Source organism: Canis lupus, chromosome 1, assembly GCF_048164855.1.
Source record: "Canis lupus baileyi chromosome 1, mCanLup2.hap1, whole genome shotgun sequence".
In the NCBI taxonomy this organism is placed as follows: Eukaryota; Metazoa; Chordata; class Mammalia; order Carnivora; family Canidae; genus Canis; species Canis lupus.
The window spans coordinates 118,616,688-118,636,519 of NC_132838.1; the positions used below are offsets into that span (position 1 = coordinate 118,616,688).

The 19,832-nt window shown below is 41.7% G+C and overlaps 1 long non-coding RNA gene across 15 annotated transcripts in view; it reads left to right on the forward strand.

The window, feature by feature from the left end:
• Positions 1-19,832, forward strand: part of LOC140607452 (uncharacterized) — a 298,278-nt gene that overhangs the window by 10,363 nt on the left and 268,083 nt on the right. For 12 of the 15 annotated variants that reach the window (XR_012009477.1, XR_012009469.1, XR_012009475.1 and 9 more), the window contains exons 4-5: positions 5,574-5,762; positions 11,665-11,800. This is a non-coding gene — a long non-coding RNA (uncharacterized lncRNA). Of the gene's footprint in view, positions 1-5,573; positions 8,304-11,664; positions 11,801-14,731; positions 14,954-19,832 lie in introns of those variants that run through there. The other 3 variants (XR_012009509.1, XR_012009472.1, XR_012009470.1) reach the window with 3 other exon arrangements.

Consider the following 19,832-nt stretch of genomic DNA (forward strand, 5'->3'; position numbering starts at 1 on the left):
CAGTAGAGTTAAAATATAAAGTGGTGGCCCTATTAGCTCAAAAGACTAAGTGTAGATTTCAGGGCTGCCAAAACAGCTGGGAATTGAGGGGATACTTCCCAGAAAGGAGAGAGCTATAGGGAGAAACTAAAAAATGTGCATATAAATTTCCTCAAGTTTCTGGCTGACCCCTAAAGAGAAAATGCTCATGGCAAGACCACAGGGAACTCAGCTGAAAGTTTTGGCTACAATTTTAGGGAGAAACGGCTGTACTAGTTTGAAGTTCAGTTCCTGACAGGTAGGAGGGGCTCAATAAAGTCCTACATCTTTTTATTGAAAACCAAAAGGGTCATGACTTGCAAGTAAGCCCAGGTTGAGAGTTATCAGAAATCAAAATATCCCTGAGATGGTCTAACAGCCTACTGGAACTGCTGAATACCATAGAGTCAACTTGAAGACATGTCAATAGAAATTATTCAAATGAAGTATAGGGAGAAAGTAATCAAAGAAAATGAATAGAGTCTCGGCGACCTTTGGGACAATATCAAATGGTCTACTATATATGTGCTTTTGGAGTTGCTAAAGGAGAGGAAAAAAAGAATGGGGTAGAAAATATATTCAGAATACCAGTGCCCCAAATTCCCCAAATTTGGTGAGATACATCAACCCCAGGTCCAAGATTCAAAAGAGAGTCTACAGGGGCACCTGGGTGGTTCAGTTGGTTAAGCCTCCAACTCTGGATTTCAGCTCAGGTCATGATCTCAAGATTTTGAAATCAAGCCCCACAATGGGCTCCATGCTGGGCATGGAGTCTGCTTAAGATTCTCTCTCTCCCACTACCTCTGCCCCCCCCACTCCTGCCTGCTCAAGCGCTCTCTCTCTCTCAAACAAAACAAAACAAAACAAAACAAAACAAAACAACAAAAACCACCAAAGAACAAAGGAGAATCTACAATACAGCTTCACAGCTGCTCTTATGATTTTTTTTCTGACATGTATGCATACATATGAAGTTTGCAGAGGGGGGAGATTTAGTCAGTGGGCAGCCACAAGTTAAAATCTAATGACTTCTAGGCCCATGCTAGCTCAATGCAGAGGGATGCAGGAGGAATGCAGAAGGCCAACCCCTCTGTGATGGAGCTTCAATAACCAGAGCATGATAGGCCAGGAAACAATTCCAATGGCTTATTCTGTATCTGCAAGCTTTGTAAGCATCTCTCCCAGGGTGCCAGGGCCATGGCTAGGGTGAAGCAAGGCAGGCATATAACAAACAAAATTTAAGAAGACACTTATTTCCAAGGTGCAATTCCAGCAAAGAGAGAGAGGATCCCTCCAGTGCACTGCTATCTGTTCAGATGACATCTGTCAAAGGAAAGGAATGCCACTACAGCGTTAGGGATCATGGTCCCATGCACAGCCTTTACATGTCATGAAATGATAACAACTGGCACATGAATGTACTAGTAATAAAGCCTTTTATCATTTCATCTTCCTATGACCTGCATTACAGAGCAGAGAACCAGTATTATCATGCTCCAGTTTTCCAGTGGGGAGAAAACTAAGGGCCAGGGAAGTTGGTGGTTTTGACCTCAGAGGATTAATGGCTAAGCAAAGACCAGCATTCATGGCTTCTCAATCCAAATCTCATTCCAAACCTCAGTTCTGTCTACCCAGCTAGAAGAGAAAGTAATGACTGATTCAGCTCTGTATCCTTGTGTGCAAAACTCCTGTTTTTGCTCTACCTCATATCTTGACTAATTATGTGTTCTGACAGTGACCTGAGTTATTGAAGATATAAGTAAGTAAATTACGATAAGTATAGGCATAACTATTGGCAAATAAAAATGATAGAGTAACTCATCCATATAGTATTGCAAAAACACTTTCATAAAAATGGCTTTCTCCTGGAGATTCAAAGCATCATAAAATGAAACAAATTACGATAGAACAACTTTCAGAGTTTATAGAAAACAATTTTAGAACAAAGGTAAAAAAAATTGAGCAAAATAATGAAAAGAACAGTAAATTATATGTTACTATATTCTAGTAATTATGTAAATTACATAACAGTAATTCTTAAATTTAGATGTTATTGGATGCCTTGCTGAAAGTATTACTTTATTGAAAATGATGATATTTAGACCAATACTCAACAGTTATCTCTAAAAAAATATTAAAAGTTAGAGGTACTTCATAGAATAACATTTTAAAGAATTGGTCATCTTTCCAGATACACTTCACCACTTACAAGATCCGGGCACCATATTGGTGTTTACGTAGTTAGCTGGAATTCCAAAGTGTCTTAGACATGAGTATGCACTAGTGTTGGTAAGATGGCAACTCCCTACAGCATCTTCTGGCTTTGGAGTGTTTTGGGTGACGGAAATGTGCTTCAAAGGCTGTGTGCTGAGCAGAGGCAGTGGTGGCAGTGTGGTGATGGCAGAGGTGGTGGTAGTCAAGGTGGTGGTACTCATGGTGGTCATGGTGGTGGCAGTAGTGGTTATAGTGGTGTAGTGGTCATGGTTGTCCTGGTGGTGGTCATGGTGGTCATGTTGGTGGTGGTGGTGGTGGCAGTGGTGGTGGCAACAGTGATGATGACAGAGATGGTGGTAGTCACTGTGGTGGTGGTGGTATGTTAAATGAATGAGAGTAGGATTCAAAGAAATCTTCAGAGGTTTTACATCTGCCCCAAGACATAATATTAAATATCAAGAGGTTCAAAGAAATTAGTTAGATAAACTGGAAAGAAAAGACATTCCAGAAGTACATGATAGGAACAATGAGGAACCCCAGTTTGGGGTCATCCCTATTCTGTCTTTGAGAATATGAGCACTGAGCCTGGGGCCTGTTGCCAAGCCAAGTGGCTGAAGCTGAGGGAGGCTGGGCAGCTTTGCCACAGATCACTGCAGACTCTCCCAGGAGCAATGTGGAGATTGGAGTCAGCCTGTAGAATCCCTTTGCACATGAGTACCCGTGGGGGCTCGTCTGGCCTGGCTGAGGTTGTTCTGAGACGTATTCGTGCTTTTGCACAGGCTTCCCCTTGCATTATGGGGCAAGGGCAAAATATAAATGGAGACCACATACATGTATCTAAATGTTTAAAAGTTACAATTCAAGCCATAAATGGTTAAATAAAATATGTTCTTTTTCTCTGGATGAATTATACCTTCAAACCAAGCTGGAAGACTGAGTTTAAATGTAGACTTCTCTGACTCCTTGGACTCCCACACTGGAACATGGAGACGTGGGGACGTCAGCCCCGACTGTGGTCTAGTCCCTCTTCTCCCGCTGTCAGCTCTTTCCCACACTGTGGTCTCACTCAAGCCTAGGGAAGCACATGCCTAATACACCTTGCCTTAGGACAGCAGAGTTGGGGAAGAGAGATCCACACAGGCCAGCCCTGGTAATGAGCATGAGGCTGTTTGGGCCTGGCATTCTGGAGCTCTGGGTGGCCAGGGTATGGGTTAGAATAGGGGTCAGTAAACTATGCTCCTGGGCCAAATCTAGGCTCTCTGCTGGCTCTTTTGTTGTTGTTTTTTAAAGTTGGGCATGGAGTCCGGTGTGGAGCTTGAGCTCATGACCCTGAGATTAAGACCTGAGCTGAAATCAACAGTTGGTCACTTAACCAACTGAGCCACCCAGACATCATCTCTGCTTGTTTTTTCTTTTCTATTTTTAAAGATTCATTTATTTAGTTTAGAGAAAGGAGAGAGAGAGAGCAAGAGAGCACTTGAAAGCAGGGAGAGGGACACAGGGAGAAGGAGAGAATCTCAAGCAGATTCCCTGCTAAGCAAGGAGTCTGTGGCAGGGCTCCATCTCATGACCCTGAGATTGTGACCCCAGCTGAAACCAAGAGTTGGATGCTTAACTACTTAGCCACCCAGGTGCTCCTCTCTGCCTATAACATCCGTAAGTAAAATGTTATTTGAATCCCATCCACTCTCATTTATTTGCATATTATCTATGGCTACTTTCTTGCCACAATGGCACAGTTGAGTGGTTATAGCAGAGATCTTGGCCTGCAAATCCCAGAATACTTATTCTCTGTTCCTTTAAAGAAAAGGTTTGCTGATTTTTGGTCTAGAAGGGGGAGTGGGCAGGCTCCTATGGGCTTGCCTTCTTCGCTCTCAACTTGGGAGATGCAGGTCAAGGAGGGCCAGAGTAGAGTTCCCTAAAGTTGGGCCCAAAACCTGAATCTGACCATGAGGAAACATCAGACAAATCCAAACTGACAGACATTTTGCCAAAACAAGCCCTGTACTCTTAGAACTTCCTGTGCCATGAAACACAAAAGGGCTAAGGAGCTATCCCCAATTAAAGAGGAATAATGAGACAAGACAACCCAAAGCAATGTGACAACTAAAAGATTGGATCTGGGACCAGGAAAAAATATGCTATAAAGCATAATATTGGGATGATTGGTGAAATTTTCATAAGTATGTCAATTAGGTGATAGCTTTATATTAATGTTAATTCCCACTTTGAGAATTATGCTGTGATTGTGCAAGTAGATGTTTTTTTTTTAGGAAATGCACAATAAAATATTCAAAAGTAAAGGGATCTGATGGGTCTAGCTTATTCTCAAACAACAACAATTATAATAAATGTAGAGAGAAAGTAAAAACAAAATACATCAAATAAGGCAAAATGGTAACAAAATGAATCTCTCTGAAGTCTTTCTAGGAGTTTTTTTTTTTTTTTTTTTGAGTTTTACTTATTTAAGTAATCTTTACACCCAATGTGGACCTCAAACTCATGACTCAGAGATCAAGAGTTGCATACTCTTTCGACTGGGCCAGCCAGGCAGGTGCCCTTCTAGGAGTTCCTTATATTCTTTTTGCAACTTTTCTCTAAGTTCAAAATTATTTCATAGTAAAAGGTGAAAAAGATCAAATGAGGGGAAAAGGTATTCCCTCTTTCATCTTCACTCACTGAACCCCTTCCCCCCACCATTCACTATAATTCAACAAATTATAACAAATTACAAATGAAAAGGAAATGAGTGTAGTTGTGGAAAGGAGAAGAAAAAAAGTCATTTTGGCTACTGATATACTTACCTAGGCAAGGCCCTTCAGGGGTGTTCTTAGGCTTGTTCAAGCTCACAAGGTGACCAGGCTTGTTCAAGCTCAGCCTGTTGAGAAGGATAGAGGGCAAGAACCATAGCAATCAGCAGGGTAGCTCCAGGAGCTCTTTGCAGGGAGTGTGCTTGTCACATTTCACTCAGTAAGTGCAAGGAGGCAAGATCCACATCCAGCCTTTACGAGAGCTGCTCTAAGTGCCCATGCCTCCCAGGAGGCAATCTCACAACTCTAGAGGCACAGCTTCCACAGTCTCTGCAAGGGATGTGCCCAGTTACAAGAGTTCCACACTAAGGAAACCCAAAACGGTGGTTTTCTCATTAGGTATTTATCTATCAGTCCAGTGCAATTTACCAATGATCATTTATACTGTTAGCAATGTTGCCTAGCAACATAGTTGACATATACTCTCAGGAAAATAAATTTAGGATTAGATTCTCATGCAGAAGCATTAAACCTTTGCCAGGAGTCTACCCCCCATGACTTGTTGAACACCTTTTTTTTTTTTTTTTGTAGCCTTCATGCCCAGTGTGGAGCCCGACATGGGAACTTGAACTTGCAACCCTGAGATCAAGACCTGAGCTGAGATCAAGTGTTGGATACTTAACCAAATGAGCCGCCCAGGCACCTGTGTTGAAAACTTTATCAAAGAAAAGGACAAGATAGCATGTCTTTCAATTACCTGAGTTTATATTACCTAATGGGGTAAGGATGTCCCCTCCATACCCTGTGCAACTGGAATGGTCTTTGGCCATCTGTCTTCATAGTGCCTACAAAACCCTTTTTATTCTGCGAATTCTAGGAATTTTACATCAAACGATATTACATGATAATTTTTAACAAACTGAACATACTACCATGAAATTTAAACTTTATAGAAAAGTAATCCTTTATCCCCTATATGCTGTGTAAATCAAGGGTTCTTATCTAGTCGGAAGGTACAGCTCAGGCCTTTATAATAACCAATTATTGCTTTAAAAATCTGGTGTCTGGCACTTTAGAAAATGGTTGCATTCAATTTTCACTAGATGGCAGCAGAAGACATTGATCAGGCTCCAATGCTGTACTAAACTCCTGTAAGCACTCCTCCCATAGCTATTGTCGGATTCTGGAGTTGGCCTGGGGTTAGTTACCCTTTTCTGCACATAGAAAGCTTTCTTTAATTTTTTATTGGTGGCCCCAAATCCTGTGGTCACTGGAGCCCTGCTTGTACCTGCTGGCCACCACACAGCCACGTGTCTACCCTTGCCCTTTGCTCGCATGGGCGATCTCAAACATTCCTCCATGTAGATTAAAGTTTGAATGGAGTTGGAGTGAACTTGGCGGTTCCACCTCATTTATCAGGTGGCAGCCCCCTCACAAGAATGCGGTCTTTGAGTTCATTCTCCTGTCTGCGCGGCCCCCCTCCAACACCTTACCCAGTTAGACATGAATCTATGTAGCCCAGCTGGGTTTCTGGCCAGATCCCTTTCATGGACAATGAGCAGTTTCTCCTCTCAGGATGAATTTGGTTTTACTCCAACCTGCATCTGTCCCACAGGGGATCCCCTGTCAGATGCCTCAAAGTTTTCTACAGCAGAGAATGGGTAAAAGTACTCTTCCACCCAGATATTCAGTGCCTTTTTCGCATTTCCTTCCCCAATTAGTCTATTGGTTGAGCTCAAGGCTTTGAAGGTTTACCCTACTGCTGCCATCACTCTGCGATGCCATGGGAAGGTCTTCTTAGATTCAACCTAATATTCACACTCATAAGACCTAGTCACTATAGTGACACTGGCCTATTCAGAAGTCATAGGACAGGAACCACACATGCCAGCAAGTCAGTGTCAGATATTCCCAACAATGGGAATCTTTGGAGCAGTTCACTCAGCAGATGGCTCAGGTGCAAGAAGATAAGGGCTACATAGGGCAGGTACGCAAGTTGCCCTGATTTCATGCCCCCTGGCAAACAATATCTCTGGAAACAACTGCAAAATCATGACTTCTATGGTCCCCACAAGAGATTCACAGGTTAGAAAAGGAATCCAAGCCTGTAGTGACTCTCTGTCCAGATAAAAGTTCCAAACCAGGGGTCATTTTTATCATAAGCAATGCTGCCTAGTAACATTGTTGAGACATACCATTTTTATCTGTTTCCAGGAAAACATAGTGAGAAAATTAACCAAAAGTCAGACTCTTATACAAGGGGAGAAAAGGTTTAATACATTACCTATGCCTAGAAGTTCAAAGAGTCAACTGAAAAACTGTAGTACTTTGTTTAATGAAAATGAATGAAGAGATCCAACAAAATGGCCAGATATACTTTTTTTGAAGTCTTTGAATGTAGCAAAGATTACATAATGTAATAGGATAAACATTTCTTTCATAATACCAACAGAAACCACAATTACTTAATAGATATAATATACATGATAATATAACAAAAAATATTCGTCCTACATGACGAAAAACTTAAAACTTGACTGAAATTCCTGAATAAATGAACCATGTTAATTGGATGAAAAGAGTCAATATTATAGAGATATAAATGCTCTCCGAATAAACTACAAATGTGGCATAACTCCAATAAAAATTCCAGTAGAGTTTTCTGAGGAATTTGAAAAATTGATCCAAAATTCACCTGGAAGCATATATGTGTAAGAAATTTTTGAAAGGAAAAGAGTTGGACTTGTTTTGTAGACATCAAACCTACTACAAAGTTATAGTGATCAAGAATGCAACTTTGGCCCAGAAATAGGCATATGTATCAGTAGAATTGAATAATTATGTTCAGAAACAGATACTTTAGTTTTATGTTGATATAACTTATGTAAAACACATAAATCTTATGTGAGCACAGTATATTTTTACATGTGTGTATTTCTGCTTAGCCACCACGCAGATAAAGATATAGATTATTTCGGTTCCCCAAGAGATTGCTTGTCCTCTGTCCCAGTTGTTATCAATCCCCTCATCAAAAATAACCATGGGTCAGTTTTGCCTCTTTATGAATTTCATGTGAATAGAATCATACAGATGTAACCGTTTGTGGCTGGGTAGTTTTGTCAGCATTACATTTGTGATATTCATCCAGGTGCTTGTGTGAAGCAATAGTTTGTCTTTTTTTTTCATTATTATAGTATTCCATTTGGTACAATAGTATTTCATTATATGGATGCGACAAAATATGGTCACCCATTCTATTGTTGATGGAATTGGGGTTGCTTCTAGTTTTTGGTCATTACAAATAAAGCTTCTATGAACATTCTTCTGTGTGTCTTTCAGTGGACATAAGCACTCAGTTGTATCAGGCATATACCCAGAAATAAAATTGTTAGTTCATAGGATAAATCTGTATGTTTACTTCTTTTTAAAAAAGTAGACTCCACACCCATGGGGAGCCCAATGCAGGGCTTGAACTCATGACCCTGAGATTGAGATATGAGCTGAGATCAAGAGTCAGGAATTTAATGGACTGAGCCACCCAGGTGCCCCATGTATGTTTAGCGTTAGTAAATGCTGCCAGTTTTCCAGCATTTACTGGAAATTTATGTGGCTTTAATTTGCATTTCCTTGATGATTAATGATGATGAATTCCTTTTCCTCTGCTTATTGGTCATTAGGAGATTCTCTTTTGTGAAGGTCAGCACAAGTCTTCTGTCCCCCCCCTTCCCTAAAATTAATCCAGAAATTTTCTTATTAATTTATAGGAGTCCTTTGTCAATATGTGTTTTGCAAACATCTCCTGCTGGTCTGTCACTTACTTTTTCACTTTTTTTAAAAAAAGATTTTATTTATTTATTTATGTATTTATTTGAGAGAAATAGAGAATCTTGAAGCAGACCCCATATTGAGCACAGGGTCTGATGGGGGGCTGGATCCTACAATCACAGGATTATGACCACAGCCGAAACCAAGAGTTGGACCCTTAACCAACTGAGCCACACAGGTGCCCCTTTTTCACTTTCTTAATGGTGTCTTTTGATGAGTCGAAGTTTCATTAACTTAATTAATATAACTTAAGCTTATTTATGAATTAAATTGAATTAATATATTAATCTTCTATGATTATTGCTATTTGTGTTCCATTAAGGAAATCTTTGCCTGTCCTTACCCCTTAACATGGTCTCTTATGTTTTCTTTAGTTCTATTATTGTGTTACTTTTCACATGCTTCTCAAATTAATTTTTGTGTATGATGTGAGGTAGGGGTCAAGGTTCATGTTTTCTTATACAAATATTCAACTGACCCAGCCATATTTATTGAAAAGGCTATTTATTCCCCATTAAATGGTACTAGAGTTTCTGGCTAGTGCAATAAGGTAAGAAAAATAAGTAAAAGTCATCCAAATTAGAAAGGAAGAAGAAAATGGTCTTTATTCATTGATGGTATGATTGTATAGAAAATCTTTTGGCATTTATAAAAAGCTACTCAAACTAATAAGTGAGTAAGTTTTTGTAAGTTGGGATCCCTGGGTGGCTCAGCGGTTTGGTGCCTGCCTTCGGCCCAGGGCGTGGTCCTGCAGTCCCAGGATCGAGTCCCACGTCGGGCTCCCTGCATGGAGCCTGCTTCTCCCTCTGCCTGTGTCTCTGCCTCTCTCTCTGTGTGTCTCTCATGAATACATGAATAAAATAAAATCTTAAAAAAAAAGTTTTTGTAAGTTTTCAAGATATAAGATCAGCATTCAAAAATCATTTGTGGGCAGCCTGGGTGGCTCAGTGGTTTAGCACCACCTTCAGCCAAGGGCCTGATCCTGGAGACCTGGGATCAAGTCCCACATCAGGCTCCCTGTATGGAGCCTGCTTCTTCCTCTGCCTGTGTCTCTGCTTCTCTCTCTCTCTCTCTCTCTCTCTCTCTCTCTGTGTTTCTCATGAATAAATAAATAAAATCTTAAAAAAAAACCCAAAATCATTTGTATTTCTATATATTAGCAGTAGACAACTAAAAATGTAAAAATGATAACTTTTACAATTCTATTAAAAGTATAAAAACTTAGAGATAAATCTTTTTTTTCTTTAAAGATTAATTTATTTATTTATGAGGGACAGAGAGAGAGAGAGACAGGCAGAGACACAGGCAGAGGGGGAGCAGGCTCTTTGCAGGAGCCGGATGTGGGACTTGATCCGGGATCCTGGGATCGCCACCTGAGCTGAAGGCAGCTGCCCAACTGCTGAGTCACCCAGACGTCCCAAGATAAACCTGATAAAAGATGTGCCAGGCCTGTGTACTAACAACTACAAACATTTCTGAGAGAAATTACCGAATACCTGTGTAAATGGAGATATATACCATATTCCTAGACTGGAAAACTCAATATTTTTAAGATTTGATGTAGATTGATCTATAGATCCTTTCCAGTTCCAATAAAAATCTCAGCAGCTTTCGTTGTTGTTGAAATTGACTGATTCTAGAATTCACTTGGAAATGCAGAGGAGATAGCTAAGACCACTTTAAGAAAAGAGAACAAAGTGGGAAGATTTACATTATCTTATTTCAAGACTTATTATAAAGCTATGGTAATCAAGACCATGTGGTATCAATGTCATGATAGATAAATCAATGAACAGAATAGATTCCATAAATAAACCCACATTTATATGATCAATTGATTTTCAGCTAAGTGGCAAAGGCAATTCCGTGGAGAAAGGATAATTTTTTCAATAAATAATTGGATAAAATTGGGTATCTATAATCAAAAAATTAACTTCAACCCATCTTTTGCACTATATATAAAATTAATGTTAGCACGAATCATAATCATAAGTTTAAAATTTAGAACTATGAAACTTGTAGAGAAAAGATAGACAAAATCTTTGGGACCTTGGGTTAGGCAAAGATTTCTTAGATATGATACCAAAAACATAAATTAAAAATGTATTAAACTGGGCAGCCCAGGTGGCTCAGCGGTTTAGTGCCCCCTTCAGCCCAGGGTGTGATCCTGGAGATCCAGCATCGAGTCCCACATCAGGCTCCCTGCATGGAGCCTGCTTCTCCCTCTGCCTCTCTCTCTCTCTCTCTCTCTGCGTGTCTCTCATGAATAAATAAGTAAAATCTTTAAAAAAATGTGTTGAACTGTATCAAAATTAAGAATTTCTGCTTTGAAACATGTTTTCAAGAGAATGAAAGTACCAGCCACAGATTGGAAGAAAATATTCATAAACCACATATCTTAAAAGACACACCCAAATTATGTAAAAAAACGTGGAACACTGATTAGTAAGAGAATGAAGAACCCAATTGAACTGCCACTTGGATAGCAAATACGCTTATGAAAGGATGTTCAATTTTATTTTTATTTATTTATTTATTTATTTATTTTTCATTAAGGATGTTCAATTTTATTAGTCATTAGATACATGCCAATTAAACCTACGAGGAGATATCACTACACATCTTTTAGAATGTCTAATAAGTTTTGGTGAGAATATGGAGAATCTAGAACTCTCACTGTTGTTGGGAATGTAAAATGGAACAACACTTTGAAAAAACAACTTGGCAGTGTTCTTAAAAAAGTTAAACAGACACCCATCATAATGACAGCCCTTTCACTCGTAGGTATAAATCCAAATAAAAGCATATGTCCATACAAACACTTGTACGTCGAGGTTGACAGTTTTGTTTGCTATAGCCAGAAACTGGAAACAACCCAGAAGTCCAACGTGTGAATAAACAAATGGTGCTGCAATCCATCTAAAGGAGTGAATGCAACATGGGTGAATCTAAAAATAATGAAGCCTGATTTCCAACTCCCTCCAAAGCACACGGTACGTGACTCCATTTATATACAATTCCATGAAATGCAAACTAATCTATAGTGACCCAAGCAATCATGGTAGACTGTGCCTGGGAGGAGGGATTACAAATGGGCAGAAGGAAACTTTTTGGGGTGATGGTTATGTTCACTCTCCCCATTGGCGGTTGGGGCCTGGGAAGGCCTGGAGGCTCAGGGGGCCGGCGCCCGGATCCAGGGAGGTTGGTGCTAACACTCCAGCAGCAACAACAGGTGGCTCCCCGCCAGGGCACCGACCTCCTCCCCCCTCCCCCCGCTACCTCCCAGCCTGCCCCGCGTTTTCGGGCGCGGCGCAGGCGCAGTGAGGGGAGGCGGGGGAGGAGGGGCCCGGCTCCAAGGTTCGGTGGGTGTGACTCGGGCCCTGGCCCCGCCCCCGCCGCGGCCCCGCCCCCGCCGCGGCCCCGCCCCTCGCCCCGCCTTCCAGCCCGGGACGCGGCGGGGAGGTGCTGCAGCCCAGCTCCGAGCTGCGATCCGCCCGCAGGTGAGTGAGGGGCGGCGCTTCCGCGCGCCCGGCCTTCCGTGCACCCGCTGGTCTCGGGAAAAGAAGGCTCGGAGTTGCAGGTGCAGAGTGGGCTGGTCTTCCCGCCGTCCCTCTGCTCTCTTAGGACAGAGTCCCCGAGTCCTGTCGGGAGTGGGGCAGCTACCCAGGAGATGCTCCTGCACCCTCGCGTGGGTTTCAGGGGCACGAGGGCAAAGCAGATGCTTCCTCCGGGGTGGGGAGTTTGCTTTTTAAACACAGTTCTTCCTTCCCGAGCGTATGGAAAGATAACCTATTTAAAAATAAAAGACAAAGTCCGTAGCCCCATCTAGAAATGAAAGGGTTCTTAGGGGCAGCTCCATTAGATAGCCACAAGAAACGTATGTGTTGGAGGTTTTTCTTGATGCAAAACAAAATAAAAAATATATGTATTTTTAAAAAGATTTTATTTAGTTATTCATGAGAGACACACAGAGAGAGGCAGAGCCATAGGCAGAGGGAGGAGGAGGCTTCCTGCCGGGAATCTGGTGCAGGACTCGATCCCAGGACTCTGGGATCACGATCTGAGCCAAAGGCAGATGCTCAACCCCTGAGCCACCCAGGGGCCCCCAAAATAAAATATATTCTTATCAAAATATTGTTCTGCTACTCAGTTTCATTTATGAAGACCCCCTTAAAATGTAATATGTGCATGCCAATATAGTATGTGAGTGTGTGAGGAAAGTGAGGCACAGAGAAGCAAAGTTGTCTCACGAAGATTTCACACCTATTACCTGGCAGAGTCAAGATCAGAATCCCATTATTCTGGCTTCAGAGCCTGAGGGCTATTTGACATTGTCTCCTGACCACTTTCTTGTCAAACTGTGGATAGGTATTTACTTCAATTGCTTGATTTCTTTTCTTTTAACATTTTATTTATTTTTTACTTAAAAAAAAGCTTTTATTTATTTATTTGACAGAGAGAGAGAGCACAAGCAGGGGGGAGCAGGTGAGGAAGAAGCAGGCTCTTCACGGAGCAGGGAGTCTGATATGGGGCTGGATCCCAGGACTCTGGGATCATGATCCGAGCTGAAGGCAGAGTCTTAACTGACTGAGCCACCCAGGCACCCCTCTCCTTGTTTCATTTTTGTCTTAATGTAGTTGAATCTGTATGTGAGAATATTTTATGCTAATTTCTGTCCATTCATTAGAGTTTTAGTGGCTCCCCTTAGAGAGGAAAGCCATCCTCACTTGGGGTGGGCCCCACAGCCCTCTCCCAGGCTGCACAGTGGCTGCTAGTCAGCTGAATAGACTCATAAACAGCTATGACTCATAAGTGCTTGGCAGGCTGCTAATTTTTGTTTTCCCACTCTAGCAATTGTTAAACACTTAGGAACAAGAATAAAAACTCTCAGTAGATGACAAACGAAAGCACAGATTTTCCTTACAAAGTGGTAGTACAGCTTTCTTCTATGTAGACAAAACATTTTAAGTGGACTTTAGAGGTTCTGGTTATGTTTAATTTCAGTGGTATCTGTTTCGCATAAATAGATGTAGAGTTTTGCAGATGAGTTTTCTCTTTGCTTCCTGTCTGGTCGTTTTTATGGTTTTAATAGTTGCCATCACATGTTTGCTGTCTGCCCCCAGCCCAGAACCAGATCTTCTTATGATACTTGGGTGCCCCTGTTCTGTGATCACATTTGGGAATCTTGGATCCAATTTGGCATGAATCCTCTGTTCTTCACCAACCCAGACTTATAGCCTTCTGTGGAGACAGGGCAACTAGCCCCATTTGGCAACTGTCTTTTTCAGCTTCTTTGATTTTAATTAATTAATTAATTAATTATATTTAAATTCAAGTCAGTTAACATATAGTATATTATATACATATATATATTATATATATAGTTTTGGGGGCTTTTCAGCTTCTTTTTAAGAGAAAGAGCCTGGCTTGGGACTATAGTTTTGCAGAAAGCAAGACTCCTTTATCACATAGGAATTGAATTCCTGGTTGTCAGTGCTGGGATCCGTCCCTAGACCCCAGTAAGCCTAGGGCTGCCCTCTTGCCACCACTGTGTATATCTCTGTACCTTGTCCACTGAGATGATTTTCCTATATTTGAGCTTAACTGTGGCCTACTGGTTTTCTCTTTTTATATTTTATCACTCATTGTAAGCTCTCAGAGGACAGGAACTGTCAGTTTTGTTCATCACTATCTTTAGCATTCAGAATGAAACCTGACACATGGGTAGGTATCCAATAAATATTCATTGGATAAATAAATGAACAGAATGCTTTGTTTTGAAAAAGAGTCTGTCAAAGTGTAAACGTAGGAATCATCCAGAAGTGGAATTTGACATGTTCTTCTGGATATGCATTCTGAAGAGCAAAATATGTCGGTATTCCAATATTAACCCATAATTGTCTCTTTTTAAAAACCACATACAGGGGATCCCTGGATGGCTCAGCGATTTAGTGCCTGCCTTTGGCCCAGGGCATGGTCCTGGAGTCCCGGGATCGAGTCCCACATCAGGCTCCCTGTGTGGAACATGCTTCTCTCTCTGCCTATGTCTCTGCCTCTCTCTCTCTCTCCCTCTCTGTGTCTCTCGTGAATAAATAAATAAAATCTTAAAAAAAGAAAAAAATATTAACTCCTGGTATGTGTTTAAAAAAAACACATACAAACTTTCCACTTTTATCTTTGTTTCATACTTAATAGATTTACTTTATAATTTCATAAAGATATCTGAAAAGAATAATCAGATTGTTTTCATTGGCAATGTATTTCTGTAGAACTGAGAATTCTGTTGAAAGCTTCTAATTGTATCAGGTTTGCATTGTACTAGTTACCAATTTCTAGGTAACAAATTACCCCACAACTAAGTGAGTTAAAACAACATTAATTTTGTTATTTTTCTTGTAGTTTTGTGGGACAGGAATTCAGACAGAACACTGTGAGGAGGAATCATTTATGTTCCACGATGTCTGAGACCTCACCGGGGGGCTGGCTGAGCATGTCTATCTATTCATGCAGCCTCAGGACCTCCCTATGTGTCAGTAGGGTGGCCTTAGGGTTGTTGGAATTCTTACATGGTGGCTGAGGGCTCTGTTTCAAGACACAAGAAATGAAGCTGCTTTTTTCTTGAGGTCTGGGCCTGAAACTGGCATGGCATCACTCTTGCAGTATTCTGCTGGTCAAAGCAGTTGTAGAACCTGCCCAAATTTAAGGGACAGCGACACCTCTAATGGAAGCTGTGTCAGTTTATGGCCATTTTTAATCTAGCACGTTGGCTATTAGAAAAATACCTTTTGTTTTAAGGCATCTCATAACCTGCCACACTCCGGCCATTTCTTTTATAGATAGCGACCCCAACAAAAGCAGTTCAATTTTTGCTCAAATATAGTCAAAGAGGTGAAGGAAAGCCTTTGTTTTGATGTTAGGCCAAGCCTCTAATCTTAACTTTGAGATAAAGTGAATCATGAAAATGGACACTTGATTCGATCACTAAGGGTCCTTATTTTATAGCTAATCTTTTTGAAGTTTGTAATACAAAAATCCTGTTAAAGCAACAGTCATGGTGGATCCCCAGGGAAAATGGAAATCTCTGGGATGCTGCAAATCTAAACCATGTATGATGTCAGTGCGTTGGATATAAATCCTCCAAGTTGCATTTGAAATAGCACAAATTAGCTAAGTTAAGAGACAACAGCTATAATATTAAAGAGGGGAGATATGGGGCTGACATTAGGAAAAGGCAGCTATGGGGCTTCTGAGTGGCTCAGCCAGTTGAGCGTCCAACTCTGGATTTCGGCTCAGGTCATGCTCTCAGGGTCCTAAAATCGAGTCCTCTGTCAGGCTGCATGCTAGGCATGGAGCTGGCTTTATTTTATTTTATTTTTAAAAATATTTTATTTATTTATTTGGGAGAGAGAGAGAGCGCACAGGAGAGGGGGCAGCAGAGGGAGAGAGAGAAGTAGGCTCCCCACTGAGCAGGGAGCAGGATGCGAGGGTCAATTCCAGGACCCTGGGATCATGACCTGAGCTGAAGGCAGATGCTTAACCAACTGAGCCACCCAGGGGCCTCTGGAACTGGCTTTAGATCCTCTCTCTCCTTCTGTCCCTCCCTTGCCCTCCCCAAAGGCAGTGTAATGGGTGCTGTTGAAGCTGACCAGGTAGCACTTTTGCACCTGATGTGGGAGCGGATGGAAGGGACCCGCTGGTTCCTCCACACTTTGAGTCTTGGTGGCTGGAAATGGAGACTCCTGTCCCTGAGGCAAGGAGTGGGGAGGATGAGCATTTGTTCCTGGATCCAGATGATTATGAAATCCAAGATATCCCACCTGAACTGGAAATATGAATGCATAGGTCACCAGATAGAAAATGAGACTTGTTAGGCCTCTACTGGAGAACTAGCTGACTTTGGACATGACGTGCCTTGGGCATGTTCATAGATTAGACCAGGTAGCACTTAGTTCATTGTTCTGCTAGTTTAGATATTCTTTTACAGGTAGTGTAAATCTACTGAAGAATGTTTAATGAGAGAGCGACATGATAAATTATGAATTTTAGGAGGATCACTCTGTTGGCACTGTAGAGAATTAACTAGGAAAGGCTAAGTCCAGTTATTAGTCTTTCTCATTAACCCAGGGGTATGAACTAACCCTAAGTCATTAGTAATGAAATAAAGGGACATCTGAGAGTCAGAGTTAAACTCTAAAGGATTTGGTAATAGAGTAGATGAAGGTGGCAGGAAGAGGAAGAGAGAAGTCTAGAATGAGTTGAGCTTGAAAACTATGAAATATATGGTGGGCCGCCCCGGTGGTGCAGCGGTTTGGCACCGCCTGCAGCCTGGGGTGTGATCCTGGAGACCCAGGATGGAGTCCCACATCGGGCTCCCCGCATGGAGCCTACTTCTCCCTCTGCCTGTGTCTCTGCCTCTCTCTCTCTCTGTGTCTATGAATAAATAAATAAAATCTTTAAAAAAAAAAAAGAAATATATGGTGATGTGCCAAGATAAAAAAATAGGAGGAAAAGGTTTGGAAAGAAGAATGAAGTTTGATTATTTATGCTACTCAGGGTATAATTTATATATAGTGAAATGCATAGATCTCAAATGTCCAGTTCTCTTATATGACTACACAGCAGTTTATCTCTGTAACTATGGACACCTGGACCATTTTCAATTTTGTCACTAATATAAATAAAACTATGAACATTCTTGTACAAGGCTTTTTGTGGCTTTTTATTTCCTTTGGATAAATATCTAGGATTGCTGAGTTTAAATTAACAACCTTCCTAAGAGTTCTTCAAAGTATTTATGACATTTTCTACTCTGCCAGCAAAATATTAGAGTTCTCACCTTCACCAACACCAAAATCAAGAGTTGGATACCTAACTGACTGAGCCACCCAGGTGCCCTACCAATTAATACTTTTTTTTTTAAAGATTTTATTTATTTATTCATGAGAAAGAGAGAGAGAGAGAGGCAGAAACCCAGGCAGAGAGAGAGAAGCAGGCTCCATGCAGGGAGCCTGATGTGGGACTCAATCCCCAGACTCCAGGATCATGCCCTGGACAGAAGGCAGGTGCTCAACTGCTGAGCCACCTAGGCGTCCCACCAATTAATAATTTTTTTAAGATTTTATTTATTTATTCATGAGAGACAGAGAGCTAGAGAGAGGCAGAGATACGGGCAGAGGGTGAAGCAGGCTCCATGCAGGGAGCCCGATGTGGGACTTGATCTCAGGACTCCAGGACCATGGGCCGAAGGCAGTTGCTCAACCGCTAAGCCACCCAGGGATCCCCCAATTAATAATCTTAATGGACTATTAAATCCTGCATCTTGGGAAGGTGCTTGCAAGTGGATAAGAGAGTGGATAATCTCTTCCTTATGTTCCAGTCATCTTGATCAAACACTTCAGAATCCAGTCTTACTGGTGCTTTCCTGGCTTTTGCTGGCACATGCTAGCTTCTTTGGGCTATAGTGCTTTCCTTTCTTATCAGGCCCAAGGGGTTATATTGTGACTCAATCCTAATTTTAAGATTAAATCACCATTTGGAAACTCAAATCCTAGTCTCCAGAAGGCCAGGTCCTGAGGAAGCACAACCCTGCAGAGGTGGGGGTGAGTGTGTGAATATTGTCTTGTCAGGGAGCAGCCTCTGCATCATCTGCAAGCAGAGGGGAATGAGAGGTTTGCCCTTAATGGGAAGGAGCGGACCACTCCTGTAGGCTCAGAGGGCTCTGGGGAATCTGGGTGTTCAAGATTTTCAGGGACATCAATCCAGTTAATTCATTCCATTTTTTTTCCCACTGGGCCCTGACCTTGGTACAGCAGACCTGCCTTCGTTGGGAATTTATCCTTCTATAGAGTTTGGCTGTTGTGACCATTAAGTCTTGGGCCTGGTCCCCAGCTTCTCTGCCTTCCCCCAGGGGAGATGAGAGCTTGCCAAGGAGATGTGGCAGGTTTGAGATATGTTCACAAATTCTTTGATACTCCTCCCTTGGGGAGGTGGAGCCAAAGTGAATTACCAATTTGCCAGTTTTCCTTTTAAATAAAAATGACATTCTATCAAAAGAGCGGTGAGGTTTGCTTACAGCTCAAATTATCATAGAGCGCTTTTGCTCCAGACAACAACCATTGTACTAAGAATGTCATAGATGGGCTTCCTGCACACTTCACATGTCATCTCCTATTACATATCATATTAAAATGTTTTTTTAATAATAAATTTATTTTTTATTGGTGTTCAATTTGCCAACTTACAGAATAACACCCAGTGCTCATCCTGTCAAGTGCCCCTCTCAGTGCCCATCACCCATTCACCCCCACCGCCCCCCTCTTCCCCTATCATATTAAAATGTTAAGAAGATGTATATTCAAGGGCAAGACTTAGTAAAATTAATAATATTTACTGCCTCATCAAGAACATTCTTTTTTCTAAGGCACCTGGCTAAGCGTCTGTCTTTGGTTTGGGTCATAATCTCGAGGTCCTGGGATTGAGCCCCAAGTGGGGCTCCCTGCTCAGCGGGGAGTCTGCTTCTCCTTCTCCCTCTGCCCCTCCCTGCCCCCCTGCTTGTTCTCTTTCTCTCTCTCTCTCTAATAAAAAATAAAATCTTTTAAAAAATTCTTTTTTGGGGGGATCCCTGGATGGCTTAGTGGTTTAGTGCCTGCCTCCGGCCCAGGGCGTGATCCTGGAGTCCTGGGATCGAGTCCCGCATCGGGCTCCATGCATAGAGCCTGCTTCTCCCTCTGCCTCTCTCTCTCTCTCTCTCTTTCTGTCTCTTATGAATAAATAAATAAAATCTTAAAATTTTTTTCCTTTTTTTTCCTCATTAAGAACATTCTTAATAAGTAGAACTGGCTCTCCACCCCCTCCATTGTGGAGGCATGGCTTGAAGACTATAAGGACTCTACAGTTTGGTGCAGGGCCTGGATTTGTGCTAAGGCATCAGCTCCCCTCTGTCACATCTGTTCCCCTGCGCCTGGGGAGCTGATAACTGCTATTCTAACTTCTCATATGCCAGATAAAGTTTTACATGCTTTTGAA